This window comes from Rhagoletis pomonella, unplaced genomic scaffold, assembly GCF_013731165.1.
Source record: "Rhagoletis pomonella isolate Grant_MI unplaced genomic scaffold, Rhpom_1.0 Rhpom_scaffold_00002, whole genome shotgun sequence".
In the NCBI taxonomy this organism is placed as follows: Eukaryota; Metazoa; Arthropoda; class Insecta; order Diptera; family Tephritidae; genus Rhagoletis; species Rhagoletis pomonella.
Window position 1 is genome coordinate 60,968,916 of NW_023458556.1, and position 17,755 is coordinate 60,986,670.

General features: G+C 33.2%; 1 non-coding gene across 1 annotated transcript; it reads right to left on the reverse strand.

Annotated features, from left to right (window-relative positions):
- Positions 1 to 14,649: 14,649 nt before the first annotated feature.
- On the reverse strand, positions 14,650 to 14,721 carry Trnaa-ugc. The gene has a single exon. It is a non-coding gene; the product is annotated as a tRNA-Ala (tRNA).
- Positions 14,722 to 17,755: the final 3,034 nt, after the last annotated feature.

Genomic DNA, 17,755 nt, shown 5'->3' on the forward strand with positions numbered 1-17,755 from the left:
GTGTATAGTAATTATTCGATTTTGTTATTAACAGGTTACCAAAAAGGTGTCTATAGGAAACAAAAAGTTCGTCGTATCGAAAAAATTTCGTCGATCTCGATATATCGGTTTTCATAATATCGCGACAAAAATATCAATATCGACCAAAAAATCTTCCATATAGCTAACATCGGTATATCGTTTGCATCCCTACATTTACCACGACTATCCACAGAAAGACGACCTCCCTGCTCAATTTACGCAGTGACAGCTAAGCATGAAGGAGATAAGCCTATTTAAGTAGTCCTCGACTCCGAGCTTAAAGAGTCAGGCATATAACTATCGGCCTGGGTAGCACATTATTGGTTATAAAAAAATGAAGAGAATTGCATAAAACTACAATTGGCAAATTGCCAACCAATTAGCGCAATCAGCCAAACTAAGTAATGTACTGAAGTTCATATTCATAGTATCCAAATGCACCATGACCAAAAACTTAGTTCTAGTGAAACTCCTAGACACTTGAAATGGTTGAAAGCATCATTCTTGGGCGTTGGCAATTAGACACTTTTGCAATGACAATAGCTGTATCCAGTTTGCTTCTGGCTAACTGCTACTGACCAAAAGAAACAATCGAATGTGACGAATCGCTGAATTGGCAGGTAATTACTTAGACAAAATAAATTCAGTTTAACTCTCCGTCAGACACATGTTTCGATTGGCACATTCGGTACGCATGAGTCTGGCTGGACCATGCAAATTGTATGAATTTATATAGAAATTATGTGCAACATTTGTTCAATTAAACTTATTTATTGTATGTTATTCAAATATTTACTTAATTTAAGGGCTTTCTTTTTTATTTTATTATTTAAATACACTGGCGATTTAAACCGGGTGCATGTTCGACATTTTATTACTTACAGTAACATAACTTTTTTAATAATAAGCGGATTGCTTTGAAATTTTCAGCAATTTTTCCTTATTATCTAGGGTACAAAGCCCAGTAAATAGAAAAATTAACAAGTGATTCACAGCAAAAACGCAAGGCAACTATCTTCACTCAGTTTTGAACTTTTAGGAGGTATATATCAAGAGGATTGTGGAGACTCCTTTGCTTTTAATAGCGATTTTCATACGTCCGGGAATGCTCTCTACTGAGTTTTCTATGATTTCGCTTGGAATATTACCCCATTATAATTTTGCTCACCTCCAAAGTTCTTTCATGTTACTGGAGCTCGCTTGTGCTATGCTAATCCTCTCTTGACCACAGCGCTCAATTTTTCGATAGCTTTGAGGTCTGGGATTTGTGCTGGCCACCATGTTACATGTTTTTCTTTGTATGGTGTTTTTGAAGATGTTGATAAGGTGTTTCCCAAAAATATGCCTTTTTATCGTTTTGGAAACAATTAATTTTCGTTCCATCGGACCATATTACCCCTTTTAAGTGCAAAAGCTCCAATTCTCGTGACTTTTACAAAATTTAAGTGGCAGCTTAATGGCGTGGGATGTTTTGCTTGCTGGCATTTAGTGGCTTGGGTTAATATAAAAGGTATAATGAACATATCCTCCAAACAAATTTGCCGGACTTTGTAGACAAAAGCGCAAACCCTGCGGAAGAAGTTGTTTGCCAGCAGGACGGAGATCCAAAGGATTCTGAAAATATTCGACACCGCCGGCTGCTTGGGAAAAATTTTCTTGTAATTAAGTGGTCAGCACAAATCCCAGACCTCAACACCATCGCAAAATTGAGCGCTGTGGTCAAGAGAGGATTAGCATAGCACAAGCGAGCTCCGAGTAACATCATTTTAGGTAACAAGTAATTTTTTGAAAAAAAAACCGACTTCAATTCTCATTTAAAAAACTACATATACTAGTGAACCCGCATGACGTCAAAACGCCAACATTTAATTAAACTATTTAAACAGGTGAAACCCTATTCAATAACCTCTAAAAATATTCCTAATGATTAATCTAAACCATTTCTCAGTGGTGCTTTTAAAGTTTACGACATACAACAATACGACACTTACGACACCGTTGTGAATCCCCCAATAATTTCTTGTAACTCTTTCATTTGACATCCATCGCTCATATTTCATATAACTTGGGTATAAAATAGTTCAATTAGACTTCTTAAATAGGTGGCATCCCTATCCAAGATATTTCCAAACTACTACCTTCTTAAACCTCTTTTATATGACACCCATATAGCGATACCTTATTCACTTGCCAAATTCCTTTACATAATTAAAATTGAATAATTTTTTTTTTACATGTGGCAACCCTCCTTTACATAGTTAAGTTATAAAACCTTTTCAAAACCATTTCGATTGCTACCCATATTTAATAATTGATTTAACTTATTAATTAATTTGAGCTCAATTTCTTAACAGGTGGCAACTTTTTTTCGAAAAAGTAAAACCTTCTTGAACATCCACACCCTAAGCCCTTTAATTTGGTACCTCAGTTTTGAAAATCGAGCGGAGGGTGCGGATCTGGGGGCATTGATTAGTAAATAACTTGAGTAAAATTATTTAACAGGTGGCAACCCCTTTCGAAAAAATTAAACCAGTTTGCACATCTACAGGCCAAGCGCTCATGATCCACTGATCGGATCTTAACCAGATTAGTATGGGACCACCTCTGAGGTACTACCTTTCCGATGCAAAAAGAATTATCGGTTGACGTGGTCCAAAGTTATGCGGTAACATACATAAAAAAAATATTCCGACGAACTGATAACCTCCTCCTTTTTTGGAAGTCGGTTAAAAATGCAAATCATCTCTTGCCATGCTAATTCAAAAATTCAAAATAAAACTTTGAAAAACGGTTGCATTCCTTCATTTTAGGTAAAAATTACATAGGAATATATGTGGGTCCAGCCAGACCTATGTGTTACGAATGTGATGTATTAATCAACATCTCTATATATCTAGCTTTATATATATGATACCAACACGATTTTTTACAGATTGGTAATTCACTAAACTTTAGTAAGCTACCTGAAATTTCAAGCCTCTAGCTATATTTAAAGTACCCTTTTTTGTAATTTGAAAATGGAAAAGGCCTGGCTGGACTCATGTGTCAGACGAAGGGTTAAATACATACATACATACATCAATTTATTGGTCATTGTGTGTGAATATATGACCACTTATGCGCGATATACTATACATACATAAGCTTTAAAATTTATTTGCCTTTTAAGTTTCTTGCCATAACCAAAATGATTATAAAATGATTTAAGCGTCAACATTCACGTTTCCGCTGTCGATATGGCTACATATTGTCATAGATTTGTTTTCAGCATCCTTGCGAACGCGGCGCATCTTCGACAGAGGAAAAATACACTTTTAGTATTCTTTGACTTTGCATTACTTTTACAGGGAACGATTGACAAAAGTTGTGTTTTCGTATTCTCCAGTAAAAGGAATCCAGTAACTTGCCAGTCACGAAATTGCGGAGAGTAAGCCAATATTTACACCCAAAGAGAGGAATATGCAAGAAAGTACGAAAACGCAAAACTAAACGCAATTTTCTAAGATTTCTAGTATTTCCCATCTTAATATATATTTAAATAGGTTTATTTTGTCAAAGCATTACAAACAATTCTTTTGGTAATGGGCACGTTCAGAAGGGACAACAGCTAAGTAACTGTTGCGATTGCACCTTCTGAACGCGTTGTTGCGTACTTCTGATCAACTGTACGTGTTAGATAATCGTAATATTTTTCTGATCATTTGAGACAACATGTTGGTGTATACCTCTGAGAGTTGAATTTGACAGCTAATGTATCAAGCCGTTCAGAAAACGCATAACGATCACGATATTTTGTTGAAAATTTTTTTACAACGTTTCAAACATTTTTTTGTAATTTTTTCGCTTTGGGGAACCATACAATTGTTTTCAACTAGTCTTTGAGAACACATTTTCTTCAAAAATTCCACTTTTTCTGCATTTTGCTCTAAAAAATTTAATATAATCAAATAAAAATTCACAAATCAGGTTCAACTGGTCTCTTGCAAATATTATCAGCTTTCATAAAAAAATTAATAAAATTAAGTGAAAAAGTGAAGGCTAAATACCAGTTTTGAACCACTGTGCAGCAGGGGATTTATTGTTCTCTTTCAGTGGAACTAGAAACTCAGCGTGCAACACGATCCTGGGCACAACTTTCCCTGTGCTTTATAGATTGTGCAAAGATTACCTAGTAAATAAAAACCCTTAAGTGGGGTGCGAATCGAACTGGCGAAGGTTTTCATTATATTTTATAACGGACATTTTTATTTTTTATATTCTGTGTTTAAAAATTATTCTCTGAAAAATGCACAGCTGATTTAAAGGACAGTTTAAGAAATAAAGGACAAAGGGCGTCCTTTATTTTGAAAAAAATTATAAAGGACAGAGGGTTAAAATAAAGGACTGTCCTTTAAAATAAAGGACAGATTGGTCACCGTAATCATGCCATCAGCTGTTCAGCAAATTGTTACTAGTAAAAATTTGTCCAGTAAAAATCTAGTAAAACTTGCAAGTTCAGCTGTTTTTGCGTACGAAAACGCCTTTCAGTAAAAACCAGTAAAATTAGTACTAGATTTTACTTGATAGTGAATACGCGAACAGGGCTCTCATCTAGCGAGATTTCTGAACTTGGCCATCGTTAATCTCTCTGGTAGCGTAGCGGACGACGGTAAAGCGGTCGGCGGTAAGGGAACAATTGCCCAGCATGTCACAACTGTCAGATGCTGATCCTATTCCTTCTTTTTCATTCTTATTTTGTCTCATTCACTGTTTGATAGATTGCAGATTCCGTCGGTGCAGCGGAAGCTATCAAAGATTTTGTGTACCGGCACCAAAGAGATATCTATATATAATTGTTTGTCGCTTTTTTCTCCTAGTATGTCTTGAACATTTCTTCAATAATTTCAATAATTTTCGAGCACAACATTAAAACCCCAATTAAATAAGAATCAGTATATGTAGGGAAGTACAGTGTATCTGTGGAAAATACTTTACCGCCACGCAAAATGATGAAACAAGGGCAGTGCCGGATTAAGGGTACTGCTCACGGGCTAGCGCATGTGATGACGAAAGAACAAAAAATAATAATTTTTCAGAGATTACAGAAAAGATCGCTGGGTATTAAGAAGATTTGTCAGCACCATCAATACGTTTTGCGGACCAAGCTTAGCTTCATTTGGCTCTGGTGAGATTGTTGACTCGACCAATAATGGAAATTTCCGTGGAACGCTGGAACTAATAGCTCAGAATGACCCCCGGACATATAACAGAGTATGAAAATTAGAGACGAGGGCACTGGAATTATTAATAAACAACCTGCGTGGAAATAATAACTTTGAGGGGTGAGAAAGTATAGGCAGAAATAATAAGCCAGATCAAAATGACAAAATATTCCTACTATTCCATCTCAGTCAGTCAGTCATTTAATATCAGGGACCGTCAATAACAGTTACTTTTTTCAACAGCTAAACTTGGGCAGATATTTTTAAGTCGAAAATAAAAGTCCTTTCCTAATAATAAACAAACCGCTTATCCAAATTAAACAAGTTTGGTATCAACTAAAAGAGGACTAAAATACATTTAAAACTGAAATATTTAAACGAGAAAACCAGCAGAAAGCCAGCTATTGAAAAATATTTAAATAAAAAATGTTTTTTAATTACCATAAAACAAACCTTGGGTGAGGTATATGCATTTCTTTTGTATTAAATTATAAAAAATCGTTATTTCTGTTTAAAAGCTGTTTAAGTCCTATTTCATTTGGTACCATATTTGTTTACTTTAGATAAGCGGTTTGTTTACTATCCGGAAAGACTTTTAGTTCGAACTTAAAAAATATCGGGCCAAGTTTGACTGTTGGAAAAAAATAACTGCTATTTACGGTCCCTGTTTAATACCGCACGCAACATGAGTGGCAAGTACAAAGGAATCCAAGCGGGAATTTCAAAAGAAAACAAGTCGTATAAAGTCCATAATTAACTAGAAGTTTTAAAATTAAAAAAAATATAATTATTTTTCCAATTAATTGTATGTAACTATTAACTTAAAAAGGTGCCCCCACATGTATAGCGGCCTCGAGCCCTCACATTCATAATCCATCCCTGAACAAGGGTAAGGTGTTACAGATAATCGATTGGGTTCTATAACATATAATTACAAATACGTCCGCCTTGTTATGTCCTTCAAACTTGACTGACTTACCCGTTTCGATTAGTGTTACTCCTTGCAGAGATGCATTTTAGGAAAAATACTGCTTGTGTAATATTTAAAAGTTGAGACCACTCCTTTGTCCGTCCGTCAATTCCACATATAAGGGCTTTGGACTTGTAAGTATATTCACTCAAAATTCTTATATAACTTAAATGAGCCCTACTAATAGAGGAATATCGAATAGAAATTGCAATTGTGTTTTCTTATCGAAATTTCAAAGTTTACGCGGCGAATATGTACCAGTACTCACGTTTCGGTACCCCATACCGATTCTATACATACATTAAACCTTCGCCATAATATACATACATATTTACATTTCAAGTTTAGAAAAAAAATATATTTGATATATGATATCGTCTAAAAACAATGCGGCGTATTCGTAGTCAAAATAAAGTCGCCACTAAGGTTAGGTGCGGCTTTTTGACATAATTTTAAACAGAATATCTGTCAAGAAAGCTGAATCAACATTATTTCGACTATGAGTATGTTTCACAATAGGTACGAATAAGACGATGCTTTCCCAAAAGTTTAACAATTTGTACTGAACAATGTCGAAACCACATATCGAAATATTGCCATCGAAAATAAAAATCTCATCGCCTTTTTGAACTTATCACAACAGTAAAATACCATTATATCAGTTTATCGTAGATCAAACATTCAAGAAAAATATTTTGACGGACGGAAAAGTCTTTCAGGCCTACAAAGAAACCATCATCCGATTCACCTAGAAAAAATGATTAAAATAAGGAATTGTGAGGACGGAAAATGTATAAATAGTTTTCATTTGAATCAGCATTAAAAGCTCTATTAGCCCCTACAATATGCTTTTGGTAGACTAGGCTCTCCGGAACTGCTTTTATTTTTGGTCTATACATATATATTTATATATATATTTATATTTTCAGTTGAGATAGGGCGTTTTTGAACCAAATTCTGAGATAGGGGTTTTTTCACTCCACTCCTGAATTAGGACGTTCTTGAACCAAATTCTGAAGTAGGGCGTACTTGAAAATTTTCTGAGATAGGCATTCGAACCGGCTGCAAAGATAAGTCGATCTTCCACTCAGCCGTCGATATGTAAATTCAAAACTTTAATGCAGTTTTTCTCGAGTTTTTGATTTTTTGGATTGACACTCTTGCAGCAAATATGCGCCATGTAAGTTTCTTTGGAGTAAAAATTAAATTGATCCATAAAAAAAAAAACAATTGCATACAAGTTGAGAATTTTTCTCAAGCCCCAAGAATTTTTGTGGCAAAATCTGACTCCTGAAATTCGATCGGAGGCCCTTGAATTTCAGTGTGAAAAATCCAACCTGTTAAATAAACTTACTTGTGGGTCGATTTTTTCTGCTACCGTCTAGTGCATACTTATACATAAATACACATTTCGAATCGTATCAGTTCACTCATCCAAATTTCTCTTAATAAACCCGTTAATTAACGATTTGCTTCGTCAATAATTTTTCATTAGGCTACCAGTTTCTGGCACTTTTGTTAAAAAATTTATGCTCTAATGAAATGTTTGCCATTTTTTTATTATTATATTTACAAAAACCATCATGCAAAAACAGCTGAAATTAAGTTACCTAACAACCTTTTCTGCATAATTTTTAAAAATTGTTTGCATATACATTTGAGTAATTTGATGTCATAGCGTAATCTACATAAAAAAACAGTTATGTTAACGAAAATAGACACGAAATCAGAAAGTCAATTTTACGACTTGCAAAAAGAGGTCGATACTGCCTTCAACAGGATCAACAGGATTAACATTAAAACATTAGAAAACATTTTATACGTCGATTCCTAATCCTAAGTCGAATTATTCTCGGAGTTGTCATTTGATCTCTGAGGCTGTCAGTATCATCAATCAAAGAAGATGTTTTAACAGATTCGGTGTATTTTCAGACATAAAAAAATAAACTGCACAACAAATCTGTTATATTTAGTATGTATACTACTTAAGTAGAATTGAGGTAGTTATGTATGTATGTTATGGTATGCGCCACAAAGTTTACTTTAATACTTATACAAACGAAGTAGTGAGCGTTTCGCAACACTCAAGGCTTTTTCAAGGCATTTTTATTTGCTTTAAAAGCTAAAGAAACTCTGCCAGGCTTGTCTAACTAAATAGAACAATATTTTAATTAATTGCAAAACAGCACTTTATGCCATCTGTTTACCCTACTGCATAGTAATTGTCATACAAATTTAAGCCAAATAATAATTGCTTAGGTAAACTTGACCTTCAAGAAAGCATAACAAACAAAAATAGACGCTGTTAAATATAATTGCACGCATGTACGTACATGCATACATTTCTACCTTTGATAATTGAAAGATGCGTGATGAGAAAAAGTAAAAAATCGTAAAGAAGAAGATTGAATGACTGTGAAAAAAATAACAACTCAATGCAACGATTAGAAATAATAAATAGTTAATGAAAACAAGTAAACAAAAATGGCAAACCCAATAATGGTACACGAAAATATGTGTAATATTAGGCAAAAGAGGCATAATTGAGTAAAAGAAGAAGAAACTGTTTATCGGCCTGTGTGATGAGTTTTGATGCCAGTAGGCCTTTAAAAAAGCTTAACCTTGTACTTATCCAAACAAAATAAAAAATAAAAATAAAATAAAAAAACAAAGCAAAAAACTACGAAAACACTAAATAATAATATAACTACGCTAGTGTATGAAATAAGGCGTCTACATAATTATACTAATATCCATGAAAACATTTATCAAATTCTTATAATCCGTAAAAAGTTTCACATATACAGTGTAACCTCTCCTAACGAATACTCCTATTAGACGGACACTCCCCTTGGGCGGACATTTTTTCTTACTACAAATTAACATCTTTTGAGCGGTGTCTTTCTAGGCCGGACGCGGACGGTCACTTTTATACCCAAGCGCACTTGCGCACAAGGGTATTATGTATAACTTTGTTCCAGCCTAAAGGAATCGAGATAGAAATAGACATTTACACAAATTTGTATGTACCAAAATGCTCGGAATGAAAAAGGAAATTGATTAGGCCATGTATGTCTGTCCGTACGTCCGTGCACACGATAACTCGAGTAAAACACGAGATATATCAAGGAAATTTGGCCCTTATCCAAAACAAATTGGCTTTGAAAATAGGCGAAGTTGGACGGTTACCATGCCCACCTCCCAATCAACGGTATTTTAAAAAAAATCACATAATTCAAAAACTGCGTTATTTCCGCATATACTGGATCTGTATTGTTGAATTTTAGCATGAAATAAGCCAATAATGAATTTTGTATCTCAATTGCCGCCTTACCATTCCAACCAAAGTCGGTAGATCATTGCCTAGAGTCTCACTAAGAAACCTGTTGAAAATTTGTTTAATCGGGAAATAATCACGACCACCTCCCATATAACGATAATTTATACAACTACTTCACTGGCACTGCTCACTTACATATATACCACATACATATTTATCGATTTCCGCCAAACTCGATTTAGTTTTTCATTAAGTCTAATTGAGCAGCGGGGTAAAGCAGCTTTGGTTATAATTTAGTTCACAGAAAGGTGAAAAAACGATACATATTTAATACGTGCACTGGTTATAAATTAGGGTGGGTCCAAAAACACAAAATGTTTTGATACGAAAATTGTGTAGGTCTTAAAATGTGCTATTTATGTAATACCTTTTTCTATCAAAACGTTCCTGGTTGTTTGCGACAATATTTTCAGTCTGCGGAATGAGCTTGAAAAATTGAAAATTAGCGTGGGAATACCAGTTTTTAAAATTTTTAAACAACTTGTTTAGATCAAATCCGGAACTTATTTCCTATAATAAAATCATAAAGAAAGAAATAAATTGGCCAAATTTGATTTTACTTATGTACATCAATATATAATAAATTAATAGATTAAGTAGGAAAGAAAGAATAACTAATTAAATTATTGACCAACTTACTTTTAATTTGCACAATTAATAATTTTTGGATAGGAAATGAGTTTGGGAGTCGATCTACACAAGTCGTTGTAAAAATTTGAAAAATTGGTATTCCCACTCTTAAATTTAATTTTTCAAGCTCATTTCGCAGACTGAAGATATTGTCGCAGAGAAACAGGATTTATTTTTTAGAATAAGGCATTAAAATAGCACCTTTATAATGTGCAAATTTCAAATGGATAAATACTTGCGTTGAGTTTTGAGAATGGTTTTGTTGACCATCCTAAACATTTTTTCCAATATAAAGTATGTATTTTCAGAATGTTTTATATAAAAAAAGCGTAGGACAGTCAACAAAAAAAATCTTAAAAAATCAACGCGAATTTCTGGACATTTAAAATTTGCACATTATTATACTATTATAATGGGCTATAAAATTGCATACCTCAAAATTTTTTTTACAAATTATTATTAAAAATTTTGCGATTTTGCTGAAACTTTGCAGATTTTTCTTAATTTTTGTACACAGTTTCATTCATGGATTCAAATGGGATTTACTAAAATATAGCCATATTTTAATACAAACTTAACAAAAACTTTTAGCATGTGAAACATTTAGAATATTAACAACAAAAAAAAACTGTACGCTCAATTTTTTGTGTAACAGTATGTATACATATAAAGTTTGGTTTCGCCAAAACTTATACTTCTTTACTCATTTAGTTAAATTTTTGCAGAATTCCGCGTTAACTGTTCATAAGATACGATCAAATAAAGTTGGTGGGTCCATTATATTTTTTTGCACATTTAAAATTAAAAGTACTGGATGGTTTAAATTTTTTTGACAGTACCAGATTTAAAGTACGTACGTTAGGGTGCGAAGACAGTATAGTTTTGAACATAGTGCACCATTTGAGTATTTGGCTGTTCTATAAAAATAAATAAACAGTAGACTGTCGAACCATTGTAAAGTGGCAAACAAATGGAAAAAATAAGTAAAAGTTTGAGAAAAAGTTAATTATCATTTAAAAAATGCGCAAGCTAGTTTACGACCAACGGCTGCTCTTAGTGTTAATTATAGAATCCGAAAATACTAAACGATTTATCGAAAAATTTCAGTCCAAACAATTTGACGCACCCTAACCTACATAAAATATATAGTACTTACTTATTCATGCTCAATTTATTTTACTACCCAATTGTGTACAGTACTTATTGCATATAAGAAAGCTACTTCCTGCACCATATCCAACGTAATTCAATAACTACATAAAAGCGAATGTATATGTATAAAAAGAACGCTGATAAGAAAGCAATGCTTAAAGGAAACGATTTTCTTGAACCAAAGTATTCGATTCCATAATTGTAAATTGCAAGTCTACCCTGGCGATCTTTTTTTATTTATCGCTAAAACTTCGTTCCTGCAACACTGAATTGACATTTCTTTTATAAATTTTTGTTTCAATAAATACCTTTTATTTAAAGAATTTTTAATTAAATAAATTTAATCAAAATGTGCAGTGTGCATAAGTGTTTGGGTATATATATAAAAAAAGCTAAAAGTTTCACTTCTGAAAAAAGTAAGCGAGTTAGTAATAGGTCACAGGGCAGGGAACGAGGTCATTTCGTTGTAAGAGCAAAAATATTTTTTGTTCTTGTCCCTTTTAAGAAATTTTAATACTAAATTCATAAGAACCAGTGTAGCGCTCAACTGATGATATCATATCCCTGCATATGCGAGTTGCTAATTTCTAAACTTCCTAAGAAGACGGTCAACTGATCGATTCATATCCCTGCATACGCGAGTCAGAGATGCAAACAACTGATAAACTGATATTCCCAGGCAACTAATACCACTTTGAGGTTTGCAATTTTGTAAGATATGAATTTCGTAGGACATCGGCCGTGTTAAAATTCATCAAACAATTCAGTAGTTAGGCCCTCACTTTTGCTATTACAGATTCATTTCCTAGCTATTACCGTTTGCTACTGGGGAATTATGCGTCGCCTTCATAAGAGAAAGAATGCATATGTATAAGAAAAATTTTCCAGGGAATATTTTACTTTCTTATGTGCAATAAGTACGTATGTATGTATCTACAAGAAAAATGTTTGCTATGCGGAAATATCACTCTTAAATCTTAAGCTTAGTTCAGCGATTCGAAATAATGTAAAACGAAATATCGTCACCTAAAGTTGAAAAGGTGCCAAGTCCATTTTTTGAAATTGTTCAGGAGAGACGAAAAACCGATATAGTTTCTAATTATCTGTCATTCAGCATCAAAAACTAAATTTTGAAAAAAAGTGGACTTGGCAACTTTTCACCTTTAGGTAGCGATACAAGTATGTGTGTTCATATTTTTATGTATGTATACATGTCTAATCATAAATACGTGCACCCGTCGCACAGTGATTCAAAACTGGAATTTAAAACAATTCACTGGAGATTTAATTTTGCACTCACTTTGATAAAATTTTTCTTTATGAAATTGTTTTCAACTCGTTTTTATTATGTAACATTTATTAACTGGAAGCGGATACAAACAAGAAAAAATTCTAAATTCGGGCTCAACTGGTCTCTTGAAAGTTTTATTAGGTTACATTTAAGAAAAAATAATCAAATTGAGAGAAAAATTAAGGCTCCCACGAATTGTGGGCACAAAATGCAAAATTTGAGCTACTGTGCATCGGTATTTATTTTAGTTTCTTTGCAATACATACCAAATTTTTCGTACTCAACGCTTTTTCGCAAGCCATCGATAAGTGGCTAATGAATAAGACAAAAACTAAGCACAAGAAATGTCAAAACATTGCAAACTTCATGATTTAAGGTGGTTTGTTTATATTTTCACGGTAGTTGAAATTCAATGAAAACACATACCTGCCAACAAAACCTAATACGTACATACCTACATGTGTACAAACATACATACTATGTACTGGCATGTTCATTGAAAACCTCATCATAGTCAATCACTAAAAGGGCACATGAAAAATCAACAAATGACCGCAAACTATGTATTCAGATTTGCATTCCGCTAAAATTGCATACAAACAAACGTGCGCACTGGGTGTAAGCTGTGGTAATATAATAATAACACGCTTGTACATTAGGGTGTCCAAACAAAAGGAAGTCGGATTATTCGATACCGAAAAAATTTACCCCTGTTTTTCATACATTTTTAAACCAAAATATATTTAGAGGTCGCTCATGCCCTCAAAGTTTTTTATGTATTAAAAAAAAATGTTTGGAACAAATGCAGTTGGGCTCCAAATCTCAAAAAAAAAATAAATATTGGAATCGATAGAGATGATTGAGCTGAGTATAACGGTATACTTCTATTTTTGGACAAACAACAACAACAAAAATTATCAAAGGTTAAAGTTCAAAATAAGCAATTTTTGAAATCAAGATTTCTTAAAAACGGATAAATAGATCTTGAAATTTTTGATCTCATTTAATGGAAAATTTGATTCCCTTTAATTTGGTATACGTACTTTATATATATGTTGTATAGTTCTTACAAAAATTGAATTAATGTTAAATAATTATAAAAAAAAACGTATAGCAAATTAAAGGGAATCAAATTTGCTATTAAATGAGATCAAAATTTTCAAAATCCATTCATTCGTTTTTGAGAAATCTTGATTTCAAAAATTGCTTATTTTGAACTTTAACCTTTCATAATTCTTGTTGTTGTTGTTTGCCCAAAAAAAGAAGTATATCGTTATACTCAGCTCAATCATCTCTATCGATTCCAATATTTTTTTTTTTTAATTTGAGATTTGGAGCCCAACTGCATTTATGCCAAACGTTTTTCGTAGAAACGAAAATCAATATTTGTTAATCGGAAATCTATCTTTCTTTTCAGACGACTTCCACTAGTAATACCCAATTGTTTGTTTACAATTTTTTTTATATTAACTTTTTTTTATAGGTCCCCACAACCCCAAAAAGATCCAGTGAGAGACCCCTGAATATTTTTTGATTTCGAAATGAAAAAAGCAGGGGGGAATATTATTTCGCTACAGAACTATCCTGAAAGCATTAAAATTCGGACTTTACTTTTTTCATGTCCATTTTTAGACCACCCTATCTTACACACACATTTATACATACATATGTATGAAGCAGCTCTTATGCGTGGCGTATTTATGATCTTGCCTATACGACTATAATACAAAGTAATTAAAAAATTTATTTAGCGTCAAGCCCACCAAGAAGTCTTTGCTGAAACTAGGTTCCGTTGCATATCTACATTCATACGTATTTACCGGTTGAATTTCGACTGTGGTTTTTGTTGTTGTTTATTTTTTAGAAACTGTTTAACTGCTTCGGGTGATAACTACTAGTCGGTGAAAAAATTATCACAAAGTCTCATATTTTATTGCAAGCAATTACTTATTTTCGCCATCTTCTAATACAAAGAAAACAAACTTAAAATAACTGCATATACACATTATTGCGGAAAAAGGTATAAATTAAAAAACAAAGCAACTGGAGATGCCGGGGATTGAACCCGGGGCCTTTCACATGCAAAGCGAACGCTCTACCACTGAGCTACATCCCCTCCATGATTAGCCGTCGCCGAGCAACTGTCGCTTCGGTACAACAGATAAGAGCTTGTTAAGACAACAACAGTTTCGCACGGTAAGTTGATTAGTAAACTAAATGTGAATGAACTTTTATTGAAAACAACTTTTTTGCTTGCGAGTACTTAGTTCACTTCAAAACTTAAGCAAATTATTGGGTATGCCGCTAAGAAATTATATTGTTGTCACGCCATTTTTTACAAGTTTTACTGAGAAGAAGAAGCCCATGCTCGTGCGAAAAATAGTCTCGTTGTTCAAATTTAGTAATTTCTAATAAAAAAAGTGTTTTTAGAAAGCTAAATGCATTGTAACCAGCTCCATATTTTTCATAATACTTCATAAAATGTAATGAGTTAAACGCCATTTGGAAGGCCGCTTCAACGCCCTAGGTGCAAATATGTTTCTAAAATTTAGCGAATTCAATAGTTGGTGATTGTCTAACTATGCGACACTCACATATTGACAATTATTTTTTTATAAAAGTATAGTTTATTCGTTAACCATACAAATTATCAGTGTTTTTGGAATATTAAAAAAAATCACCAAACTTTCGTAAAAATTTCGAGCTTCTTAATTATATTTCTTAGAAGGATTTTGATTATGCTGTTTTATAGCCCACTCAAATTTAGTATACTTTTTTTGCAATTTGTTTTGTTGATGATGTTAGTCATTTTCTTAAATACCTATGTCGACCATTTCTTTATATGAAATAAAACTATAGTTTAAACAAGTAAGAAAGTCTAAGTTCGGGCGGAGCCGAACATTAAATACCCGGCGCAAGTATTAAATATATGTTTTTTCACCTTTCCGAAACGTACCGCTAGATGGTAAGCCGGGGTGTATCAATTTTGAGTAAATTAGCGTCCTTCAATTTCGAAATATTGAAGTTTCAAGCATTTCTGAAATTTACCGTTATATGAAAAGCGGCCGTAATTTTAGTCCGATTTCAATAATTTTCAACATTTTGCTTTTATATGGCAAGCACAATAACCATACCGAGCTTGGTACAAATTGGTAGAACGGTTACCGATATACTAATATGTGATCATAAGTGGGCGGTGCCACGCCCATTTTCCAAAATTTTACCATAAATGTATTTCTTGGTAAAGAATTGTTGCAAGCATCAATTTTGAATAAATTAGCTTCAATATTTACTGATTTATCGAAGATTTTGTATTTCTCTAAATTACCGTTATATGGGATGTGGGCGTGGTTATTGTCCGATTTTAAAAAGTTTCGGCGATTTTTTATGCTGTACCAAGGCCAACAACTGTGCCAAGTTTGGAAGAAATTGGTGCAGCGGTTACCAAGATATACACATGTAACCATAAGTGGGCGTGGCTACGCCCATTTTCCAAAAATTTATAATATTCTAATTTTTCGACTAAAAATTATTGTAAATATCAATTTTGAGTGAATAATCTCCAGTAGTTACTAAAATATCGCAGTTTTCGTATTTCTGAAAATTACCGTTATATGGGAAGTAGGCGTGGTTATTGAGCGATTTTAAAAATTTTCGGCCATTTGGTATGTTGTGCGAAGGCCAACAACTGTGCCAAGTTTGGAAGAAATTGGTGCAGCGTGGCTACGCCCATTTTCCAAAAATTTATAATATTCTTATTTTTCGTCTAAAACTTATTACAAATATCAATTTTGAGTGAATTATCTTCATTAGTTACTAAAATATCGCAGTTTTCGTATTTCTGGAAATTACCGTTATATGGGAAGTGGGCGTGGTTAAAGTCCGATTTCGCCCATTTTCAATACCAACCTACCTTGGATTAAGGGAAACCTACATACCAAATTTCGTTGAGATATCTCAATTTTTGCTCGAGTTATCGTGTACACGGACGGACGGACAGACGGACAGACGGACGGACAGACAGACATGGCTTAATCGATTTCTTTTTTCATCCTGATCATTTATGTATACATTTGTCTATATCTCGATTCGTTTTGGCTGTTACAAACAACCGTTATGTGAACAAAATTAATATACCCTTGTGCACAAGGGCGCTCGGGTATAAAAACTAAAACCTCCTTATTATAATTGCCACTCGTACTGTCATTAGGTATGTAACTTGAGAATAGAAATCGCTGCATCTTTTAGGCGCATCAATATTACATAGTTACATCCCGAGTTAATAAAAGGAAGGTAAAAAGCGACACCTTCAACAAAAAAAAGCCTAAAATCAACGGTAAGTCTCAGCTACTTTAAACTTGTACTTTATTATACTATAATTGAATGCGGTACAAAACTACGAAACTACAAAATATTTCTAAGAAATCTAATTAAAAAGCTCGAAGTTTTTACGAAAGTATTTTGATTTTTTTAATGTTGCACGAAGAATGAAATTTGCATTATTTATACGTTTTGTTAAATTTGCACTCATGTGTTTAATGAACAAATTACATATATCCAATCGAAAGCATAAAGCCTATAAAATATGTTAAACAGGTGAGTGAAAATTACCAATGTTTTCACATTCTATAGGCTTAATACTTTCGATTGGTATATACATAATTTGTTCATTAAGCAAATGAGTACAAACTTAGAAAACAATAATATTTTTTTAATATTTCAATAAAAATATCCTGACCAGGATTTTTTCAGCCAACCCACTCACGAAATAATTATTAACACGTTCAATTTCATACAAAATAGACTTCATCCATTAAACAGATGGGTGAGGGTCGTGCTCTTGTCGGATCTTAGACTATTACGTAGAAAAATAAAGAAACCAAAAGAAGCGAAATAAGAAGCTAAAAGAAGAAGATTTTCTCATTAAATAATAAAAATCTATTGGAATTATTTCAAGTATTTTTCTAGTACTATTTTCATCCTTCAAATGCACTCTCGAATGGTGCTATGCGATCGATTTTTCCCTCAAGAGTTACGGCCACTTAAACTGCCGTGTCCTCGAATCTAACATCGCCAAACCAAGCGTATCATTATGTCATCTTCCAAAGGCCATTGGTTCTTAAGGAAAAAATCGTAAAGCACCACTCGAA